Below are 16,395 nucleotides of genomic sequence, written 5' to 3' on the forward strand. Positions count from 1 at the left end.
AAAGGGAACCCAGCTTTGGTGCAAATGCACCTGTAGAGAGGAATTCCAACCGGCAGATGGAGCTGTGGAGTGCAGAGGAATAAACCCTCTGCACAGCCACAGATGCCAGATAGAAATTGTACGAAATGAAGCAATACAGGGCAAGATAGCCTCTTGAGAGAGAGTGAGCACAGAGACAGAATGTATGTATGTCCACCAATCTAGTCGCCACCCGGCGACGGTTGACATACAACTGCGAAAACCAAAGTGAGAAAGCAATCGCAAGAATAGCGATTGCTAATAGAGACACAAGATAGAGTAAAGGCAGATCATAGGATGAATAAAGACAGAACCAATAACAAACTATAATCCAACACGAAAGAACAGACAGGACTAGCTACACGCGGTCACCACACGTTATGCGCAATAGCGACAAAGCGCGTGCAAGGCACGGTCACTGCACGTTAAGCACAACAGCGACAAAGCGTACCAACCCTGACTAACAAATGAAACACGAAAAAAGAAAACAAACAAAGAACGCGAACGCTTGCTAATTGGTTGCCTCACCCAGACAACAGCAAGCGTTCGTTCCGGACTAGACAGATAGAAGGAGTAACCAGTAGCAACCGCTGCTCTGGCTACATTCCAAGACAGAGTACCGAGAGATCCACCACCTCTACCGCTAGGGCGAATGCGATCCCAACAGACAGACAGATGGAGCAACCAGTAGCAACCGCTGCTCTGGCTTACACTCCAAGACAGAATACAGAAAGATCCACCGCCTCTACCGCTAGGGCGAATGCGATCTAAACAGACAGAGCGATTCACTGTCAGCCACCGTTGGAGCAAGTGCAATCGCAACAGATAAGACAGAACTAGGCAATACAGATAATAAACAACCTGAATGTGCTAGAAGGAATGCTAGTGCACTCCAAAGGATAACTACTCTAAGACAATATTTAGCAAACAATTAGCAGAGGGGCTGAAACTCAAGGTAAGTCCAGCAGAACCAAACCTTTATGACCAGCAGGGAATTCTGGGAGGAAATGGTATTTATACTGCAAGCCCTCAAGAGAGGCAAAGCTATCAATAGCCAGATAAGTGAATGCAAATCCCTCCCTGGAACAGCAAGTCTGAAACTTGCAGAGTGAAAAAAGGTCTCCTTTCCAGGGACCTGCAGCATGCAGACCTGAAAAATGGTCAAAAAGCTGCCTGCCTGTGCAGACAGCAGAGCAGATCAATACAGTGCTGTAGAAAATCTCAGCACTACATTAATACATATTTTTAATAATTATGCAAAAAATAATCAGTCACAACATTAATACCCTGTCATGTTTGAAAATTCAAACAAATATTTCAAAATAGAATTCAAATTTAAATCCAAGAAATCCTGACAGACTGACAGTTTTAAAAACTGGATATTGATTTAGTTTACCTCTATCATTGCATTAACCACCTGTGATGTACTTTGACTCGGTGAGTTTTCTATAGCAACTGTAAGATACATCTGTACTTTATCTGTCCTTTAGAGCAGAGTTCCCCAACCCTGTCCTCAAGGCCCACCAACAGTACATGTTTTACAGGAAAACACACACATGCACAGGTGGGGTAATTAGTGTTGCAGCAGAGCTGATTAACTACCTCTGTGGATTTCTACAAAGCATGCACTGTTGGTGGGCCTTGAGGACAGGGTTGGGGAGCACTGCTTTAGAGAGTACCAGAGCTCAAAAAACAAGCCCCATCCGCCTGGATCGCTCTCACGCCGCTGTCCTCTGATGTCTGCAGCTCCGGTACCAGGTCCCTGCACTTCCGTCAGTCGGAGTCAGTCTAACGTAAGAGACGTGCGCTGTTTGCGTATCTCTCCAGTAGCCGTTTGAGAGATACGTAGAGGGCGCACTTCTCCTGTGTGCCCCAGGTATGTATAAAATCTTTTTATTTTTTCAGCTCTGAGTCCCTTTAAGTGCCCTACAAAAAAGAAATTGCCTAACTATACCGGAATTATTTTTGTCACAGATAACTTTGTAGTAACCATGGATATAACTAGTCATGAGATTGCCCCTTACCTTGTGTGGTGTCATATACCTTGCTGGGGCCATATAGCATGTGCAGCCACCATAACTACTCGTTCTCCCCATTACATGTGGTGTTGCCACCAGTTCCTAGTGGTAGCATAAGAAGAACTGGATACACAGGAATAGCACAATTACTGCAGTACTATACTGTACAGTGACCATTGAAAAATTCAAAGCGCTAACGTTCCTAATATACATTAACGCTTCCTTGGTGGGAGCCAGTTCCTCTGCCTTTCTATGGAACTATATAACTATGGAAACTATACAAGCTCCATGCAGAATACTGTCCAGGCTGGAACCAGAATCTTGGTCTCCAGAACTGCAAGACTAGAATGTAAACCCTTGGCTAACAAGACACTCAGCTATGTATCGATAAATAAAGTTCAGCTATAATCAGCATTTTTTTTTAGTTTTCAAATAACTTTTATTGAATTCTTGCACAATAAAAATAGCACAAAAATCTTAGATGATTGCATTTTAAGATACAGGGCCATATCCTATTCTAGGTGATAAGTAGCTTACAAATGCGAGCTACTTATCACCTTGCCATTGCGCAAGGATTACCGGCAAATCCCATTGCCCATTTCCTTCGCGTGATGGCCGATCGTCAGAGAGCATTACTCAGGCGAAAGCTTGAGTGATGCACCCTTTTACCGGGCGATGGGAAGCGAGGTTTACGTTATGGTGCTGTCCTTCAGCACCACGGCCTTGCTCCCCACACATGCGCATTCGCCCGCCGAACATTGCCTCCATCTTCTGCCGCTGCATATGCGGGTCTCCTTTAATAAGGAGACCCCAGAGCCATTTTGGCTTAGACAGCGGACCAATGGGGAGCCCAAGCTTCAGATTCAAAGATGCTTTGCCTGGACTCCTATGCACACAGTAATTACAGATACATTGTAATTACGCAACGGAATTTGCGGCGAGAGGCGTCGGGTGATTAGCGGCGGTATGTATCTTTACAGGGGTGCCTGGCAGAGCTACATTGGGGGCTTCCAAGATGTGCGGTGACCCAACGGGGTTCTCTGGAGGTCTCCTTATTAAAGTCGACCCCCAGATGCAGCAGCAATAACGTGCGTTAGCTGGTTTAGATCTGCTCTTTGCTTCCAGGAGACATGAAAAGGGTAATTGGATAACGTGTAATGGCTCATACACACGGGGCACAACTGTCACCACAAACACGTGGCACGCGCATGTTGCGGCGACAGGTCCCCCGTGTGTATGAGGTGCGCGCCATGAACCGTCGCTAGTTAGAGCTGTCGCCAGGCGATTGACGTGGCCAATCGCCTGCAACAGCTGTCGCTGCAACTGTCGCTAGTCCACCACGCCTACTGCGTGTGTATGCGGACTAGCGACAGCAGCCCATGCACATTGCACGGAGCTTCTGGCGGGGGGGGGGGGGAACCTTCGGCGACAGCTTCCGCCGCATCTCTGTCCCTCTGGGCGCCGTGTGTACGGCTGCTGCACAGAGGGACCTGGCGACGAACTGTCGCTGCTTTTTTTTTTTTGTCTCTTGTGAGACATTTGTGCCTCATGAGTATGAGGCTTATTCAATTCACTTTTTCTCCTAAGTTTTGTCCTACATGATATTTTCACACCTTACTAATAAAATACCTTTTAAAGACAGCAGCAAGCAAGAAAATACTCAAAATAATTCTGATAGTACTTTTTTACCTACTTTTTTGTAGTTTTTTAAATTGTAAAATGCTGAAAAGTTAAAAGAAGAAGAAAAATGATCTCCTAAGAGAAAACATTGGAGAAAAAGAATGTAATAATGGCCTATGGCCCCTGTGCAACTCACTTTTTCTCCTGAGTTTTCTCCTAGGTGATATTTTCAACTTATCAATAAAATTGCCTATTAAAGAGACACTAAAGCGAAAATAAATTATGATATAGTGATTTGTATGTGTAGTACAGCTAGGAAATAAAACATTAGCAGCAGAGTCATAAGTCTATTATTGTTTCCAGTACAAAAAGAGTTAAGAAACTCCAGTTGTTATCTATGCAAAAGAGCCATTGAGCTCCACGACTTTCAAAGTTGCAGAGAGCTCTGTCTTCTGAAGCTTGTTATCTCAACTGTCAGTTACTGTATTGTTTTTTTTTCCTGCACAGGACAGGTCAATAGTTCACTGGCCTGCTCTGTAAAATCATTTAGACTGCTGAGTAGTGTGTAAACTGCAAATATTAGAGAACGATGCAATGTTATACAAAAACACTATATAACTGAAAATAAAAATATGAGAATATTTCCTTTGCTACTAATGTTCTAGTAATTATCCATACTACACAGCCAATTCATTATATCATAATTTTTTCGCTTCAGTGTCTCTTTAAGTCACCAGCAAGCAAAAAAAACCTCTGACTAATTTTGATAGCACTTTTCCACCTATTATTTTTTGTTTTTTTTTTGTTTTTTTAATTGTGGAATGCTGAAAAGTTATTCTAAACAGAAAGTGAAAAATTATCTTCTAGGAGAAAAGTGAATTGAATAAAGGCCTATGTCTTCACACAGAAACCCGTATACACACACATACAGCATTCAGTATCACCCTATGGCCCGTATGCAATTCACTTTTTCTCTTAGGTTTTCTCCTAGGAGATACTTTTTCATCTTCCATTTACAATAACTTTCCAGGACTTTGCATTGGAAAAAGTAACAAACAGTAGGTGAAAAAGTACTGTTAAAATTATTTTAAGTATTTTTTTTACTTACCGTACTTGTTGTTTAAAATGCATTATATTAACAGGTTTGAAAATATCACATATGAGAAAACTCAGGGAAAAAAGTGAATTGAATATGGGCCAATGTGTTTTAAACTCCAAGCAAGCAAGAAAATACTTAAAATACATTTTGATAGTATTTTTTTACCAACTTTGGGGTACTTTTTCAATTGTAAAATGCTTAAAAGTTATTTTAAAGAGAATATGAATATTATCTTCTAGGAGATAACTCAGGAGAAGAAGGGAATTGCATATGGGCCCATACCTTTAAAAAAACAACCATCATGTGGTCATACTTACTACCTTATACTATTACCTTTTTCTCAACTACATTCCCAGCATTGTGTTAATCATTGAAATTTCACATTAAGATGAATTAAAAAAAAATCGAATGTAATCAGAAAGTAATTGTCGATTGTTCCCATAAATGGTTTGATTTGAGCACCTTTTCACATCAGATACGATCGTAAAACCAACATTTGGACAGACAAAATTCTTTAAATCAATCAATCAAAGAATCGTTTGACATTGATTTTCTCCACATACAACATGATTTTCTGTACAATTTGATAAAAAAATCTGATCGAATGATCATATCTGAGGAAAAATTGTACCGTTTAATGGGTTCCTTCATTTTAGAAAGTCCTTTGAATGTTCTGAGAGCCGGATCATCAAAAGGCAAATCTAGGCAGTTGCCTAGCGCCTGGAGAGAGTCTAGGGGCTTGGTAGACGCTAATGGTGGCCACACATTTTACAATTTTTTTGTTCGATTTTACCCCAATTGGATTAAAATGATCAATTGTGTTTTTTAATTAAATCGATCAGAAAGTTTGGAAAAATCTGAATGGTGTGTGGAAGGTTGTATGAAAGTGATTCAACCTAATTTTAAGTTTACAATAAAGGATAAAAACTTTATTTGTCAAAGTGACACATTAGATAGAATGTATTTCTTCTCTGTAATAAAAGTAGTGTTATTGATTAAAATACGGTAAATGAGGAATAGATTTGTTAATGTAAGGTACATTTTCTAAGGCTGTTTTTGTTGTGTGCCTTTATACACATCAGTGATGGCACAGAGAACACCCAATACACATTTATAAATGAAAATATATTTATTATTACATCTGATTTATATCTTTTATTCGATTGTTTTTGTCGTGATTGTGTCACAATCGAATACATGTGTGTGGTACATTGATAACAAGAGTCTAATTTTTCATTCCAGCAAAAAAAAAGACGTAAACTTTCAAATTTAAAGATTATTAAAAACATTGTAATGTGTGTGGTCACCATAACCCTCACTAAACCTTACTAAAAAGCCAGGTGACCATCAGTGGTGGGCAAAAATTGCCATCTTGCCTAGGGACCATGTCATCTTAACCCTTTTCTGTTCCTGGTGAGGTTTCAGAACTTTCTGACACCCATCAGAGCGGCAGAAAATGATTTACATTTTCTCCATTCTTCCAAGCAGCTGAAGCTTTATCCATGGTCAGCATTGTATAATTTAGTCAAGCAGGTAGCGCAAATGTAATAGTGCAAGTGTAATGTCATTTCATCCTGAGGTCCTGAACAGTAAGCTGAACTATAGAGGAATATAACAGAGTAATAGATTGACATGTACCTGTGTAGTCACTGTGGAGCCTCTGCTGTTACCACCTGCTGTCACGACGGATGTTCCACAATGTTTTGGAGGGAAATTTTCCATGAAGCACAGAATAACAGTATGAAATACTTCCTCTTGCGTCGCCTTATATACAACAAAGCTTGACCACAAGATGCCAAATTTAGCAAAGAAAGAGGAATTGTAATGCTGTACACGGGCAAGAGGATGCCATCAAGTGACTCAGTCACATGGGCATGGGAAAAGAATTCTCACATGTCCATAAAAAGCAATGACAGGTATTATAGCATTTAGTGGGACTTTTTATATATTTGATGATTTATCTAATTTTTTTTAGTAAGCTCACACACAAGCTGGAAGATTGGCTTGAACTAGCACCGTTACCATTGTGCGTTTATTACGTACTAAACCTTAGGTTTAAGATACAATACTATTTTGGGGGGTTAACCCTCCTGGCGGTATAAAAAAATCTGCCAGGAGGGAGTGCAGCAGTTTTTTAAAAAATGTTTTTTCCTATATCATGTAGCAAGCCCAGGGCTTGCTACATGATAGCCGCTGCTCAGCGGCATCCCCCCGCCCTCTTCGATCGCCTTCGGCGATCTCCGATCAGGAAATCCCGTTCAAAGAACGGGATTTCCTGGAGGGCTTCCCCCGTCGCCATGGCGACTGGGCGGGATGACGTCACCGACGTCACTGATGTCGGGACGTCATTGGGAGTCCCGGGCCACCCCTCGGCGCTGAGTTACCGCCAAGGAAGTCACACAAGGTCGATAAAATTGCAGTACGCAGGGAACACACAGCAATTATACCAGTACTTCCAGCATACCTTGCGCTGTGCAGTTAGCACACCCTGCGTTACCAAAGTAATACAAGGTATTGCGCTACACTACTTGATGGACATTACATGAATACACACCTTTGTCATTTAAAGTCACAATTGAAATAACACCAGCTAAAGTTAAAGCGGACCTGAACTCAGAACTTCCTCTGTGCTCTAAAAGATAAACAACAGCATAATAGCCTTTAAAGAAAAACATTACAGCTGATACAAATCCTGCAATAAATCTGCAGTGTGTCTACTTCCTGCTTTCATGTTAGCAGACATATTGTAAACATCCTGTGTTTACCAATTAGCTCTCTGCCATGGCAGTCAGCAGACTTAGCTGAGAGATTTCAAATTCCAACTTGTACTTAGTCACTGATGAGGAGGAATTAGACAGGCTAAACTCTCTAAATACAATACATACAGGATGCATTTCTCTATGTTTTAGCCCTACATGGAAACGAGCCCTTAAAGAGACACTAAAGCCGGCAGAACGAGGGTTTTATAACCCCCAAATCCTGGGCAAAAATCCACAACTTTCAAAGTTGTGGATTTTGCTGCCCGGGGAGGCAGAGCTTAGTGCTGTAGCTCTGCCTCCATTAGCGTCAATCCTCTGTTGATCGCCGCCTCTCTCAGTGAAAGAAGACTGAGAGGGGCGGGGAGAGGCGGCGATCAGCGGGGATTGACGCGAGTAGAGGCAGAGCTACAGCGCTAAGCTCTACAAGGAAGCGCTCCCCGGTTTTTGCCCCAGGGTTTTGGGGGTTATAAAACCCTCGTTCTGCCGCGGGAATGCAGCGTTTTAGCACTGGCCATATTCCTTAAGCTAAATAACAGGTAAAATCAAGTTTTTAAAGTGGCTTCAGTGTCTCTTTCAGGCTATGTACCCACTGCTGCACTTTGCAATAACAATAACTTTAAAATTAACTTGCAGTTTTCTGTAGGAATAACGTTTTTTATGCTCACTGCATGTCCCGATGTCCAGGAACGGTCCCAAAAGCACCCAAGTGGGTTCCAGGCATCATGGTTGCTCATTAGGTGTCTTCTAAAATGATTGTTATAAGACAAGCAGAAGGCATTGAACAATAGTGATTATTCTGGTTCTTCATTTAGTGATCTGGCACTATGGGATTCTCCATACCCCCATCTCCAGAAAGATGAGAAGGTATATTATTTGCACCAGCTTTAGGTCTCATTCCATGCAACTGCCTGCCCACTCCTCCCTGGCTACTTCCGATAATCGCATGACATCACACAACAAAGATGACCATGATAGGAGTGCTGCTATCAGTAATATACTGTACCTCTCCTGCTCTTCTGCTTGCTGCTGCACTACTCTGGCAGGAGATTGGACAAAATCTACTAAGGAAGCTTGGGAGGGGTGCCCCTTTATTGCAAGATGGTATGGAAAAGCAATTTCCCCTTCCCCCGGGGCAGCTGTGACTTTACCGTTGATTGAAGGGAATGTGTACTTATAATATAAATAAGCCAATTCAATTCAAAAATGCCCAGATCAATAACACAGTTTATAACTTATAACCATGTACCTGTCAATAGTTGTATAGAGTATAAACAACATATACGACAACAGTACACCAGCATTGCTGTGGTGCTGCCTAAGAAGTTATTCCCAATACAGAACACAAAATGAATGAACAGGAAAAAATATCTTCTATAGGTTTGCAATGCATTCTTGTGTATGTGCTGACCCAACTCCATTATACCCAGTGGGGATGTAAACACAGTGTAGGGCTGCAGGCACTGTGTTGGCTCATCACAGATTATTCAGTGGATTGCAACACACAAGTGGGAATCACAATATCCACTTTGTATAAGAAAGGTCTTTCCCTACAGATTGCCGAATGCATGCCATCGCTAATTGCAATCTCTAGCGTTTTGTATGAACGGTTTGCAAGCGATTTTATGAGCGTTTTCAGTAGCGATTTTAAAAAGTGTATTCAATTTGCCAGCGCTTGTGTAGCGATTAGCATTTTTAATTCTGATTGGTCCTTTCAATTAATTTTAATTTTGTTACAGTGTGCAGTAACTTCAAAACGCTAGCAAAATCGCTCTGTGCAGGTTTTGATGAGCGATTATGCCAGTGTTTATATACTTCACATTGCAGAAGCGCTAACACTAATCGCTAACGCTAAACGCGAAAAATGCTGCATGTCCTGCGTTTTGCGATTTAGTAATCGCAATCGCTCCAGTGGAATTTAGCCCATGCATTAACATCAGCTGAGCATTTAGGGAAATCGCTAGCGGTTTGAATCGTTCCCTAAATGCTCAGAAAATCGCTCTAGTGGGTTTGAGCCCTGATACTGGGACCGAGCCAGCATTGTTTGACAGCTCTCCTGCAACTCCTTCCCACCTTCCCTCTGCAAAGAAAACTACATGCATGACTGGCTTAGCTGCTCCTGGCTGATTGTTAATATCCGTGCCACGTACATGGAAAGAGGGCACCCGGAAAGAAGGGCCCCAGATGTAGCCAATAAACCGAATTTTACTTTTTAAATGGGGGTGCTTAATATAACCCATAAACGTGATTTCGTTTATAAAAGGGGTCCGGATGTAGTTGATAAATGTGATTTTGTCTATAAAAGGGGGCCGGATATAGCTGATAAATGTAATTTAATTTATAAAAGGGCACCTGTTTGTAGCCAACGAGGTTGATTCTGTTTATAAAAGGCACTGGATGTAGCCGCTATTAGAATATAACCCTAACCTAATCTCCCCCGACACCTTACCTTCAATCCCCATGTTGGTGCCTAACCTTAATCCCCCCCCCCCCCCCCCAGCGCCCAACACTGCCCCGGCGCCTAGCCTTTACCACGGTATTCAGTGAGTTTGTTGTAGCCGCAATTCTTGAATGACATGACCGGTGTTCGGGGTGATCAGTGAAGCTGCATTTTATGTAAAAGATACAAACGGTATTAAGTGAGATCATTGAAGCCGCAATTTTTTAAACGTAAAACCGGTATTCTCTGTGATCGTTGTAGCAGTATTTAATCATAACGATCTTCACAATGATATTCATATTCACAATGATCTTTGTAGGTGCAATATTGAAGATATAACTAAAAAAGAAAGATATAACCTGCATTTGGCTTAATCAAAATAACCAGTATTTTTGTGTGGATTATAGAACAAATAATTAGGCCAAAATGTAGTTGTGAAATATAGCAGTAATTATATTAAAGGACTACTGTAGGGGGGTAGGGGGAGAAAGAGTTGAACTTACCCGGGGCTTCTAATGGTCCCCCGCAGACGTCCTGTGCCTGCGCAGCCACTCACCGATGCTCCGGCCCCGCCTCCAGTTCACTTCTGGAATTTCCAACTTTAAGGTCGGAAAACCACTGCGCCTGCACGGCCGTGTCCTCGCTCCCGCTGATGTTACCAGGAGCGTACTGCGCAGGCGCAGACCGTACTGGGCCTGCGCAATACACTCCTGGTGACATCAGCGGAAGCGAGGGCACGGCCACGCAGTCGCAGTGGTTTTCCGACTTTAGAGTAGGAAATTCTAGAAGTGAAACCAAGGCAGGGCCCGAAGCATCGGTGAGTGGCTGCGCGGGCACAGGACCTCTGCGGGGGACCATCTGAAGCTGCAGGTAAGTTCAACTCTTTTTTCCACTACCCCCTCTACAGTACTCCTTTAAGGGCATATAGTGTAAGCGTAATTGAAATCAGTTCCTTTATTGTAACCGCAAACATTTTCATGATATAGCCGATATAAAATAACAGACGCCCTTTTCACCACTTATAGCTGCTAATCGGGGCACATAACATTGAAGTTTATGGCTGCACCCTTTTCAGCTGATACCATCGGTGCCTGCTGTGCAGAGAGACGGGTGCTTTGCATGGCTGACTAGATTACAGAGAAAATGTCACAAGTCACATGTTAAAAAAAAAAAAAAACTTCCATAAATAAATGCTGATATAATGGATGATTAATACAGCTATTACAAATTAATAAATGTAAAAAAAATCTAACTAGTTGATGCCAATGTATTACAGTCAGGGACGTGTATTTGTAGGATAGAGAAGAGGCATTCACACTACATACATTGTATTGTGCAACTATGTGGCAGTCACACAGGCAGTGAGTTCACATGTGGCATTATTGAGCAACCCTACGTGCGTATTGTGAATGCACCCAAAGAGCTGAGTGTTGTTTCATAAGAACTCATAAGAAGTTGTTATGAATGTGCACATGAAAGTGTTATGTATAATAATTTTGTTAGTAATATATTGTAATGCTATGTAATGCCGCAATTTGTATATCGGCATGCCTCAACGCCCGCAATTTTATCAGGCACCTCAGTGCACCAAAATTTACATGCTTTGCCGCACATTGCGGCTTTTTTTTTTTTTTTTCAAAGATTCTTTTATTTTCAGGAATGTTTTCCAGTATAAACAACATACATGAATATGACAAGTCAAAGCTGTTAAAGGAGTGAACATTTCCAGTCATATATTCTGTAATGATCGCTGCTGCAGCAGCTATTGCTGGAAGTAGTGCTGCAGCTCAGGCAGTTCTGATGTCTTTCCATGCAAGCTGCATAGCGTTGTCTGTCTTTCCCTGCTGTCGGCTTGTGACTGATTATCATTCACCTGTGTGGGAATCTGCATGTCTGCTCCCATTGGATGACCTCAGTATAAAGATCTGCTTCCTGCAGGGTTTCCTTGGGTTTTCATAGCTTCAGTGTAAGCCAGTCTTGCTGTCGCTTTAGCCCCCGATCGTGTTTCTTGTTATAAAGATACTTTGCTGGTCTTTGCATCATATATTGGTTCATTGCCAATATATATGCATACCAGCACGTTTATTATTTTCCTTGTATTTGTGTTACGTTAATACATCAGTGTCGCTGATGTATACGTACACGAACTGTTTATATCTTGTGTGCAGTTAGTCAGCTTCCAGCACGTTTTGGTAGGTTGCGCGTACCGTGACCACCCGTGCTGAGGTAGTTACCCTGCTCCTGGTTCTGTTTGTGGATTGCGTTCATCTCTGCGAAGAGATAACGAATCCTTCTGAATCCTGTTCTGTTACTGTTTGTGGATTGCGTTCATCTCTGCGAAGAGATAGCGAATCCTTCTGAGTCCTGTCCCCTGTATTACTCCAGTCCTAGTCAGCGTTCCTGCTTATGTCATATATCGGTTCATTGCCGATATATACATATGTTAGTCAGACGTTACAAATGGTTTCATTGATAGCTGTAATTGTAATACGCTAGGAAAACATACTTATTGTATATTTATCTGTGTTACGTTCATCTATCTTAATCCTGCTATTTTCTGACTATCCTGTCCTGTCTTTGTGAGGCACGCCATCGCCGCATCGCATTGGCTGCCTCATTCCAGTCTGTCTGGTTTTGGACGCTTGCTGTCGCTAAGTAGCCGCTAGCTAGCAAGCGTTCATTCTGTCTACCTGTCCTGATCTCCTCAGTTCTGGTTTATGCGCTCAGCGCTACTTTGCGCTGAGACCTTATAACGAAAGCATTGTTTGTGGCTGTCAGATCTGCACCGGCTCTGTGCGCCACAATCTCCTATTGGAGTCAGTCCTCCCCTCCACTATACTAGGGATAGCCTGTTTCCTGGTGCTAGTGTGTGTACCTCCTCCACGCCAGCTCATGCGTTGCATGCTGACTGTGGAGAATACACCACCAAGCCTTACATTATGAAAACCCCATTACCAATCCCCATTGTGGGGGGGATTCCCAGAAAGTATGACACTGTTAATTATGGTTCCTGTTCCTTTAAGAAATTTGAAGAACTTAGCTCTGAAACAGAAAATGAGTTTTTCTCTGAATGTGCCAGGTTCCTGACCAATCCTGATCTCCAAGCGACTCCTGTTTCAACCTGGGCACTCCAACTAAGTTATATTTTGTTTAAAGGGGAATTATTCCAGTGGGCATTTGATGTTCTCAATCATTCCGATTTGAAAGAGAGACCACTGGAATTTCTAGCGTTTGTGATCCATAACTGGTTGCGCATAGATCCATTGCCTTTTCCTCTTAATGAACTCCTGGCAGCAGGCCAATCAGCTGCTCCTTCAATTGCTTGCAAGAATGAGCAGCAAGCAGAAAGTGTTACTGATAATTTTCCTGCAGCTGTGAATAAATCACCAAAAACCGCAAGGTCAAAGGCAAAACGCAAACGTTCTAAGAAACGTGTCCAATCTGCAGAATCGTTATCCTTAGCGACTGAGACCTATAATGAGATTCTGCCATTAACAGATAATGAAATGCAATTGTCTTTCAGGGGAGTTAAATGGACTTATGAAACTACTAATGAACTTTCCTCCCTGGCTAGGGAAAATAAAGATTTTTGTTTAAAAGAATTATCTGAGTATGATTATGATGAGATATTACAGAGTATTGAACAAATCAACTTATTTGTGAACCAAGGGAAGTTTGCATACACTACAGTTCAACACTTGCTACAGGTATTGGAGATTCTTAAGAATAAGGAATCTGCCAATCACCTGCTAATTAACCCTATACATGTGCCTGCCACAATCATATCTGCAAACCATGATCTGCCTGTTAAGTATGCATGGGATCCTCCATTCGAGAGGGGAGAGATGGAAGCCCTGGTCTGTGAATGGAAGAATGATTCAAGTTCATTTTGTCAATTTTACAGTGCAAAAAGTGAAATGGTATTGAACGCATGCATTAAGTCAGCCTATAACCTAATAGAGGCTGGTGTGTGTAGGTATGACTGTGTGGCTCCCTTGATTGATGTGTGGGAACTGATTTTGGATGATTTTTATGTGACTCCGAATTCGCAAATTTGGCGTTCTGACCCGCCTGCTTCAGCACCTTTGGCTGATTCAGCAGGTGATTCGGAGCTCTTTTTGTGTGAAATTGAAGTTCCTGCAATTCCACCCTGTACTATGGATAACTCAGTGTTACTTCCCAGTAAAACAGAAGCCACTGATACATTCTTAACCTTGCCCTGCGCAAATTTCTCAGCAGAGAATCCAGAGGTCCTGCTGACTTCCGAGTCCAGCCTAGCCAGTACTCATGACTCTTTGTTTAGTGAAACAGACACCAGAAAAATCTTGCCTGTCTCTGCAAACACTTCTGCAGAAATTACCTGTGTTAATAAAGTTCAACTCCTGTCTGATCCAGCAGATGCCAATAGATGCACTACATCAGTTTCCGAGTCCCAGCAATCCTGTCTAGTAAACTCAGAACCCCAGCATCTGAATTTTCCAATTTTACAAATGAATGGTGATTCAGATGCGCAAACATTGTGTCTTGATCTTCCTGTTTCTACACCTCGCTCTAGTTTCGTGAATAGCTCAGAGCATCTGCTATGTGAACCTGAAATCGCAGAATTATTACCTTGTTCAGAAAATTTTCCAATAAATTTGCCCTGTACCATGAATTGTGCAGTAGATCTCTCCAATGAAACTCAGGTCACAGAATCATTATGCTGTCCAGCAGGTGCTTCCATGGTTTTGCCCTGCAATATGGACTGTTCAGTGATCCTGTCCAGTGAAGCTGTGGTCGCAGAGTCTTATGCTTCACCCAGTACTTTGGATACTTTAAACCCTCTAGCAGAGGAGGCTGAAGCACTGCTTACCTCAGTTGGTGTTGCAGTAATATTCACTTGTCTAGCAGCTGTTTTGGAATTACAGTCTGCTCTAATAAAACTTGATGAATTTCTGCCCAGCAAAGCAGAAGCCATTGAAATATTGTCCTCGTCAGCAATTGTGTCAGATACCTTGCCCTGTACACAGTCTGATTTAACCAATGTTGTTGAGTCCCTCTCCAGTGTTGTAACAGCCGAGGAACTCCAGCCCTGTCCTCTGAATGTTTCAGAAGTCTTGCCCTGTAACATGGATAATTCTGATTCTCTGGTCAAAATAATAGAAATCTCAGAATTTCAGTCCGGTCTGATGAGTGTTCCTGAAACCCAGCCCTGTATCCTGAAAGATTCTAGTTCTCTGGCCGCTGTGGCAGAGGTTCCAGAGTCCCCTTCCTGTCCAGGGAATTCCTCAGTTTTGCCTAGTCCAGTGGGGGCTGCTGCAATACTGACTTGTTCTGCAGCGCCTCATGAGCTCCAATCCAGTGTATTAAATGAGTCTCTGTCCAGTCCAGAGGTAGTTGTGGAGTCCCTATCTGGTTCAGTGCATACATCAGAAGATTTGTCCTGTCTTGTTAGTGCCCCTGAATCTGATTTGTTACTGACTTTGCTGGAATCAGCGACATCTAAGTCTGATCCTGCATTCTCGTGTAAAAATCCAGTAGTTGCGAAGTCTAGTCATGATGATTTTTTTTTGGCCAGTCCTGGTTTTGGTCCTGTCTTGGCTGACCCTGAGGCTCACAGTTCCTTGACATGCCCAGAGGTTTCTCTTGTGCCAGTGTGCCCAGATGTTCTTTGTGTGCCAGAATGCCCAAGTGTGTTTAAGGTGTTAGCGTGCTCTGATGCTTCCTTAGTGGGGACATGTTCTGATGTTGCCAGTCTGCCTGCATGCCCAGAGATGGTTCTGGTCCCTGAAAGCCCTGATATTGATGTTTGTCCTTGTGGCCCTGACTCGGGAATTGCCCTAGGTTCCATAGGGGTTCTTGATAGTTCTCCATGTGAGCCTAAAGGGCATTCTGACCTATGGGGATCTCTTTGGAGCTTCAAGGTGTTCTGGGAGATCTCTGAGGAAGCTTGTCCTGGTACCTTGGACTGGTTCAACAGTGGGTTTTGTGTTGGTAAAGACAGTACCGGTGGGCATTGCAAAGGCTTTGGCGTTTCTGAACGGTTCCTGGAAGGCGGTGGGTATCGCTCAGGGAGTTTCGGAGGGCTTTCTTCTGGAAATCATGGTTCTGATGGGTGTCACACTGGGGCTTGTAGTACTGATGGGCATGGTTCTGTAGGTTCTGGTTCTGATGGGTCCAGTCTTGTGGGGACTGATTCTGGAATTCGGTCTTGCCGGGCTGTCCCGGTCATCATGAATTATCAGTCAGACTGTTTTGTTGGAAATTTCAGTTTTGAAAAGCGTCTGGAATCCGCTTTTAAAGGCGGGGGTACTGTAATGATCGCTGCTGCAGCAGCTATTGCTGGAAGTAGTGCTGCAGCTCAGGCAGTTCTGATCTATTTCCATGCAAGCTGCATAGCGTTGTCTGTCTTTCCCTGCTGTCGGCTTGTGACTGATTATCATTCACCTGTGTGGGAATCTGCAT

General features: G+C 42.7%; 1 protein-coding gene across 2 annotated transcripts in view; it reads right to left on the bottom strand.

Annotated features, from left to right (window-relative positions):
- The window catches only part of TM4SF19 (transmembrane 4 L six family member 19), a 31,710-nt gene extending 25,233 nt beyond the window's left edge, over positions 1-6,477 (bottom strand). For both annotated transcript variants that reach the window (XM_068280459.1, XM_068280458.1), the window contains exon 1: positions 6,394-6,477. The gene's annotated coding sequence lies outside the window, so the exon portion shown is untranslated. The remainder of the gene's footprint in view (positions 1-6,393) is intronic.
- Positions 6,478-16,395: the final 9,918 nt, after the last annotated feature.

Source organism: Hyperolius riggenbachi, chromosome 4, assembly GCF_040937935.1.
Source record: "Hyperolius riggenbachi isolate aHypRig1 chromosome 4, aHypRig1.pri, whole genome shotgun sequence".
NCBI lineage: Eukaryota > Metazoa > Chordata > Amphibia > Anura > Hyperoliidae > Hyperolius > Hyperolius riggenbachi.